Below are 8869 nucleotides of genomic sequence, written 5' to 3'. Positions count from 1 at the left end.
ATATTTAATTCTTTAATCCATTTTGAGTTGATTTTTGGTATATGGTGAAAGGTACGGGTCTAGTTTCAGTCTCCTACATATGAGTATCCAGTTTTCCCAGCACCACTTGTTGAAGAAGCAGTCTCTTCCCCAGTGTGTAGACTTGGTGCCTATGTCAAAGATGAGATGGCTGTAGGTCTGTGGATTGATTTCTGGGTTCTCTATTCTATTCCATTGACCTGTGTGTCTATTTTTATGCAGCAACACGGAAGGACTCAGAGAAAATTATATTAAGTGAAACAAGTCAAGCATGAAAAGAGAAATATCACATGTTCTCACTTATTTGTGGGAGCTAAAAGTAAATAAATAAATAGACACAAAAACAAATAAAGGGTGGGTGGGAGGAATAAGACAGAATAACCACAAAAATTCCTTGAACTATTTAAGTCAAGTGAACAAATTCAATGTTGGTAAGGGAGGGGAGGGGTGAGAGGAATGGGTAAAGGGGCATGAAAATCAACTGCAATGTATTTTGTGAAGTAAAATTTTTAAAAAACTTCAGTTTCTAGACTTATAATATTCTGCCACCCTGTGTTAACACCTTCAAGATCCATTCCTGGTTTACACCTGTGCATCTTAGCCAAGTTCTGCTCTATCCTCATGTGGGTCATTTCCTTCTGGAGCCACATTGGACTTTCTTGTTTGGAGTTTTCTGAGATTGGTCCCTGGTTAGCTGTTTGGAAGCCGTGGGAGTATGGAGGAAGCTCATGAAGAAAACCAATATTATTGCACGGCAAATTCTTCCAATGAGGTAGTAGCACGGTGTTTAGGCAAGGGACAACTGCATCCTCGTGTGACAACCCATGTTTTAACTAAAAACATGGTAAGGATGTACATCTACTCTCTGCATTTTTGTCAGAAAAAACCTGGCCCTGGTTGAGAGCACAATCTCTGTCTGCATGAGATGTGCTGACAGGAGCCATGGGGACTCTATATTGAATTCATCCTCAGCAGACTCATTAGACAGAGTGTAACTGGACAGCACCTAAATTCAATATATATCCCCTTTCATACTTCCTTTGTGGTGAGATAAAAGACAAGAACAGGTAAAACTCTACCAATTGAAGGTTTGCTGCTGTGCAACCTTACAATAGCAAAACCAAACCACCCTTGCTCTGCAGTGATAAACGTCTTCAGATGGATTACACATTGAAATTCACACAATCTGAAAAAAGTGATGTAAACATATCACTATGTTTGCTGTGCAATACACAACTTTCTATTCCCTCAAAAGAAAAGATGATCATTTTCTAAAGCTAAAGAAATTATGATGCTCCTGATACAATAAAATTGATATAAATTTAATAATCTTAATATAATTTAGTAACTTATAAATACAAATGGAAGTCTCAAATCAACAAAATACTCATGCTTAATTTTCTGTATGAAAGAAATACAGATAAGAAAACAAATTGAGTTTTGAAAAATTTTTATTTGCCGTGTGTTTAGAGACCATACTGTTGATGGATAATGACAAAACGTGATACCCATCTCTACTGCAGAAATGTACCTTTCATCTAAACATCTCCATCTTCTCTGTTCAAATTACTCTCTTCTGGATTATAGAAAAAACTCACTGAAATAATTCATAGCTATGAAGTAACTATTTCTGTTTCAAGGCCTAAAAATGTCCCTCTGGATTATCACATGCTTTGTTGAATCTGTTAGTATTTTCAAATTTCCTACTATCAATTTATTGCACTCTTTATTTTTAGTCCACATAAATATCTCTACCTTAATTTAAGCTTTCTATGCTATAATCATAATAACCCTAAATTATAAACAATAGTATAATTGTTACAAATCAAGAGAAACCTTAATACTCCCCCAAATTTAGAGGGGATCAAAATAGTAGATTTTAAGTTAGATCAAAAACTACATTTTACAAACTGAATAATTATATGACTAAAATGCCAACAGTGACAGCCTTCCTAACTTAAAGGAAACTTTCAGAAGGGTGAATTTTTCTATGTGTTTTGCCACTGTTCTAGAGGGATCTAGGTAAAAACATGGTAAGATATTATGAGTATAACCCAATGATTTGGAAAACAGCTTACTTAGATTATACAAAGGTACTTCAAAAACATCATTGAAAAATTCATATTATTTCTCAATTCTATTTTTCCATGAACTTTTGAAGTACCATCATATATACTAGCACTTACAACATGAAGCATCTACAATCATTTGAATCTGGTACTTTCTGCTAAGTCCGGAAGAACTAAGTTGATGATAAGACATGATGAGACAAAAGAATTTAATAAAGGAAACTGTTTGGAAGAGGGAACAACTGTGTTCTGTAATTATAAGCTATGCGTGTACAAATGGGTAACTATTAGCTGACAACTACAGAAGTCAACATGGATAAGGGCAGGAAAACAACATACCAAAACCATAGAGACACTAAGCAAGCAAGAGAAGCAGCCACACCTTAGTGAACAGCATGTAAGGCAACGGGCCTTACACACTTGTTTTTAACTAGTGCTGTCTCTTCCTCTACATAACAATGACTCAACATTAACCAGTGTTTGTGTTCACATTGTCTCTTATCATTCCACAGATGCAATTACATCCAATCAATAATAAAAACAAAATATTCATATTGATTTCTTCTATGTAAATCCAAAGTGTGAAGAGATTTTAAATATCCATTCATCTTTCATCATTTGAGATCAATTTCTTGCTCCTCCATAACGTCCTCATGGCAATTTTCACTTCTGCATTCCTCAGTGTATAAATCAGAGGGTTGAGCAAAGGTGTCCCAATTGTATAAAACACAGCTATCATCTTATCCATGGGAAAGGTGGTTGCAGGATGTGTGTATATAAATATGCATGGACCAAAGAACAAGATGATCACGAGGATGTGGGAGATCAGGTGGAGAGAGCTTTCTTCCTCCCTTCAGCACTATGCTTCTTCAGGGAATGCAAGATGACAACATAGGAGAACATCAGCATGACAAAACTCACTTTGCAAATGGCACCAATATTGGAAACCAGGAGTAGGTTGATCACATAAGTGTCTGAACAGGCAAGTTTCAACAAGGGCTGCAAGTCACAGAAATAGTGATCCAGAACATTGGGGACACTGAAAGGCAAACTCAAGAGAAGAAAAGTTTGAGTGGAAGAATGTACACAGGATCCCATCCGAGCCACGGCCACCGACACACCACAGACCCAGTGGCTCATGATGGTCATGTAGTGCAGGGGTTTAGAGATGACCACATAGCGGTCAACAGCCACGAAGATAAGGATGAAGATCTCCAGGCAGCCAAAGAAATGTGATGAAAAGAGTTGGATCATGCACTCAGTGAAAGAGATTATGGTCTTCTTCAAAAGGGTATCCACAATCATTCTAGGGGCTGTGGAAGTAGACTACAGGCTGATATCCTTGATGAATATAGATGGAAAAATCCTCACTAAAATACCAGCTAACAGAATACAGCAACACATACATAAAATTTTTCACCATAATCAAGTGGAATTCATCCCAGGGATATAGGGTTGGTTCAATATACACAAATCAATAAATGTGATACACCATAGTAAAAAATCAAACACAAAGACCATATGATCATCTCTATAGATGCTGAAAAAGCATTTGATAAAATTCAATATTCATTCATGACAAAGACCCAAAGACCCGCTATAAGTTAGGTATAGATGGAAAGTATCTCAACAGAATTAAAGCCATATATGACAAACCCACTGCAATATCATCCTGAATGGGGAAAAGCTGAAAGCTTTTTCTCTAAGAACAGGAACTAGACAAGGATGCCCACTCTCACCACTCCTTTTCAACATAATGTTGGAAGTACTGGCCAGAGCAATCAGAGAAGGGAAGGAAATAAATGGCATCCAGATTGGAAAAGATGAAGTCAAACTGTCCCTGTTTGCAGAGGACATGATCCTATATATTGAACAGCCTAGAGCCTCTACAAAAAAACCTCTTGGAGTTAATAAATGCTTTCAGCACAGTAGCAGGATACAAAGTCAACACACAAAAATCAGTAGCATTTCTAATCTCCAATAGTGAACATGCAGAAAGGGAAACCAAGAAAGCTAGCCCATTTACAACAGCCACCAAAAAAATAAAATACTTAGGAACTGAGTTAACCAAGGATGTGAAAAATCTCTATAATGAGAACTACAAACTACTGCTGAGAGAAATTAGACAGAATAGAAGATGGAAAGATATCCCATGCTCTTGGATTGGAAGAATAAACTTAGTGAAAATGTCCATACTACCCAAAGTGATATACAAATTCAATGCAATCCCTGTGAAAATTCCAATGACATTTTTCTCAGAAATGGACAGAACCATCCAAACGTTTATATGGAATAACAAAAGATCACACATAGCCAAAGCAACGCTGAGCAAAAAATAAATAAATAAATAAAGCAGGAGGAATAACACTACCTGACTTTAAACTATACTACAAAGCTATAATAACCAAAACAGTATGGTACTGGCATAAAAACAGACACAATGATCAATGGAATGGAATAGAGAATACAGAAATCAATCCACACACCTATAGTCATCTGATCTTTGACAAAGGCACCAAGCCTATACACTAGGGACGAGACTGCCTCTTTAGCAAATGATGCTGGGATAACTGGATATCAATATGCAGGAGAATGAAACTCAACCCATACCTTCTACCATACACTAAAGCCAACTCAAAATCGATTAAAGAATTAAATATACACCCTGAAACAATAAAACTTCTTAAAGAAAACATAGGAGAAACACTTCAAGAAGTAGGACTGGACACAGACTTCATGAATATGACCCCAAAAGCACGAGCAACCAAAGGAAAAATAAACAAATGGGATCATATCAAGCTAAAGAGCTCCTGCACAGCAAAAGAAACAATTAACAGAGTTAAAAGACAACCAACAGAGTGGGAGAAAATATTTGCAAAATATACATCTGACAAAGGATTAATATCCAGAATATATAAGGAACTCACGCAACTTTACAAGAAAAAAGCAGGCAACCCAATTAAAAAATGGGCAAAAGGGCTGAGTAGGCATTTCTCTAAGGAAGATATACAAATGGCCAACAAACATATGAGAAAATGCTCAGCATCACTCAGCATTCGGGAAATACAAATCAAAACTACACTGAGATACCATCTCACCCCAGTTAGGATGGCTAAAATCCAAAAGACTCTGAATGATAAATGCTGGTGAGGTTGCAGAGAAAAAGGAACTCTCATACATTGTTGGTGGGACTGCAAAATGTTGCAGCCTCTATGGAAAATGGTATGGAGGTTCCTCAAACAATTGCAGATAGATCTATCATATGACCCACCTGTCCCACTGCTGGGAATATACTCAGAGGGATGAAAATCATCAAGTTGAAGGTATACCTGTTCCCCAGTGTTCATCGCAGCACTCTTTACAATAGCTAAGATTTGGAACCAGCCCAAATGTCCATCATTGGATGAGTGGATATGGAAAATGTGGTATATCTACACAATTGAGTACTACTCAGATATAAAAAAGAATGATATACTGCCATTTGCAACAACATGGATGGACCTAGAGAGAATTATATTAAGTGAAACAAGTCAGGCACAGAAAGAGAAATACCACATGTTCTCACTTATTGGTGGGAGCTAAAAATAAATATATAAATTCACACACACACAAGAAAATATTGGGGTGAGAAGAAGACATAACAATTACAATTCCTTGAAGTTGATATGACAAGCAAACAGAAAGGACATTGCTGTGTGGGTGGGGGGAGAGGGAGGTGGGAGGGAGGTTTCAGTAATGGGCCACAATAATCAACCACATTGTATATCGACAAAATTAAATTAAATTAATTAAATTAAAAATATATATAAAGCCATTGCAAAAAAAAAGAAAAAGGCATCCATAATCATTCTTGGGGCTGTGGAAGTAAAGAAGGTATCAGATAAGGATAAGTAGAAAAGGAAGAAGTACATGGGACTCTGAAGTGCTCGACTGGTCTTGATGGTAACAATAATCAGCAAGTTACCAAACAATGTCCCCAAGTAGAGAAGGAAGAAAGTGGCAAACACTATTTTCTTCCTAACAGGGTCCTGTGTTGACCCAATCTGAATAAACTCGGTCACATTATTATTCAGGTGCATGATTTCATGAATGAGGAGGAGTGAGTGTGAAGTGGTTTATCTGCAAAAATAAAAAAAATTATGATGTCCTATGTGGTGTTTTGAGATATTTTAGCAAAATAAATATTTCTCATCTGGGCTTTCTGTGCATAGTTTCTTAATAAGTCACTTAAACACTTGTTCCTCAATTTTAATGAAAACCTCATAGGGTGATTTTGAGTCTCGAATACACTTATGAATGTGATACTTTCCTGCAGCATTCTCACAATATAAACCCTTGTTAGTTTTGTCATATTCTGATTAATTTTGCCAATTCAATGAATGAAAAGTTAGGAAGTATTCATCTATCGCAATATTAGCCTCATGTTTTAATATTTAATAACTATCAGGGTACATGTTTTAGATTGTGTATAACTGAATATTTAGTATATAGTTTACTGCACTCAGAGGTTCATTATGTAAATATAAAGTCACACACCAATGCCATCACCCTGTAGATAATGTTTTATTTATGCATATTTTATATATTTTATATCCATTATACATTTTATGTAGATATATATTATTTACAATTCCATAACATGCTCCACTTTTTTGCACAATTTCTCACAGATGTTCCAACGTGAAAAGAGGAAAAGTGAAAGGAAACATTAATAGCCTCTAAGTAATCTGCTGCACCTGTGAAGTGCTGTATGAACAGAAGTACTTGATATATATTAATGAATGAAAGGGAATGTTCTGTGATAGATGCTAATATCTCAAATATTCCCATTATCAATTTTCTTCTCCTAACTTATTAAAAGCACTTCTTACAGCATTCAGAGTCCCTGAGGTTACATTTAAATGAAATGAGGATGGGGTATTATTACACAATTGTTCATGTTTTCAATATCCAGGTTTTTAGTTTAATCATTTTGTAACTGCATGGTTTGGAGAGATATTACCAGGCAGTTGGCATAGGACCAGATTATGGTTGCAATCCTTAGCATAGTTTTTATTATCTGGGTATCTGGAAACCCCACGTTTCTCAGAGCAGAGATTCAGAAGAGGGAGGTAGATGTGCTTTTAGAGAAGAGGAATAGTAGGTAATCAGTAACTGACTTCTTTATTCAATTTGCTTTCCATCCTTGAAAGTAAACATTTATCCAACTTTAAAATGTAACTTCTTTCAGGACAGATGTATTTTCTTAAATTTAGAAAAAAATAGTATCAAAGGGCTTCACTTTTAAGAACTATAACTTTTCTCTAGATCTTTCTTGTCAAGATGAGATTGAAGGGACACATATGCAAGTAAATGTATGTGTATAAACTAACATGTAATTTATTTAAATATAATCTGGAAACATACTTAGCCCATTGTGTTCATCTCCAGTCCCATCCACACCTTCAATACATTGTGTTGAAAGTTGTGAGTTGGCCTAAGCACAGAATATGATAGACAGCAGTGACACAAAACATCCCTTATGTAAATTTCTTGCTCTGCCTTGGTAAATTTTCTTCTTATCAATAAACCTGAAATCTACCTTATCCTACTCTTAATTAAAAAATACTCTTTGGAAATATTTATAAACTTACTCACTTTCAGGTGCCGAGAATTTTTTAAAAAGTATCTTTGGGTTCTTTAATCTTTTGCATGAATTAACTGTAACAGAACTGAGTACCTTAATCATCACAATAAACTCAATCTTTCCTTTATTCATTTCCAAGAGTGATCCATCATGAAATATTTCTACTTGAAATATGGTTTTAGAAGCTTTGGGTGCATGATAATGTAAACGTCATTATCACAACCAATGACCCATGATCTTGCCTATTCCTTTGAGTGTATAGCTTTTGGTCTGCATATTGGCAATCCCATTAGACTATCCAGATCTAGAACAAGTTTATTTACTTCAAACATTTGGACATAGAGTTTTACGATAAATTAATAATCAGAAACACATACATTTTAATTAACTTGGTAGTAACTGTTAAATCCTTATCAAATATTTAATCAATATTTTAATCAAAGGTCATTAACTGTGTTCTTTCCTGGGAATCCTTTCCATTTCTTCAAACATCTTGAAACCTCAAAACCTGGCTATAGAAAATCCTCCTCAAAGATGCCTTCAATGGCAGTCCTGTGGTAAAGGAAATTATCTCTGCTACATCCTAAGAGGTTTCCTTATATCCCTTCTTATGGTATTACACATAATTGCTTAAGTGCAATTGTGTGTGTGCTCATTTTAGCTTCCATCCTGGAATAAGAATATTAGAAATCCCATAAAATGTTCATCTTAAGAACTTGTTGTTGCTTTACATGAATCCTTTGCTATTAATGAATGCACGGAGGTCCTTAACATTCTTTATATCCTCCTGATGCTAATGCCTAGTATTGTGTATGTCTGTGTATGGCTATGTCCACTATTTTTTCAGTCATGTTAACACATTTCATCGGATTCTCAAAGGAATCAGACACAAAAATGGGTTACAGTGGACTAGAGACAAGACATCACCAGTAATATAGCACATCTTCTAATAATGACTGAACTTACCTCAACTCTTCAAGATTAACCAATCTCAGAATGGCTATACTGGTCAAAACAATAGTAAATAGACAAGTGTCAGCACTGGAGTTAACAATGAAGAACTGAAGGAAAAGCAATTAAGAAGAGAAGGCTAGATGAGGGTGGAAAACAGAGTAATAGGCTGCTCCTTCTATGATTCTGTGATGGATTGCAGAGG

The 8869-nt window shown here is 35.7% G+C and overlaps 1 pseudogene; it reads right to left on the bottom strand.

Moving 5' to 3' along the window:
- Positions 1 to 2691: 2691 nt before the first annotated feature.
- LOC134361080 (olfactory receptor 4C16-like) lies at positions 2692 to 6166 on the bottom strand (annotated as a pseudogene).
- Between the last annotated feature and the right edge of the window lie 2703 nt (positions 6167 to 8869).

Source organism: Cynocephalus volans, chromosome 12 (assembly GCF_027409185.1).
Source record: "Cynocephalus volans isolate mCynVol1 chromosome 12, mCynVol1.pri, whole genome shotgun sequence".
NCBI lineage: Eukaryota > Metazoa > Chordata > Mammalia > Dermoptera > Cynocephalidae > Cynocephalus > Cynocephalus volans.
The sequence above is the reverse complement of the archived record's forward strand: the minus strand, read 5'-3'. Positions and strand labels throughout refer to the sequence as shown.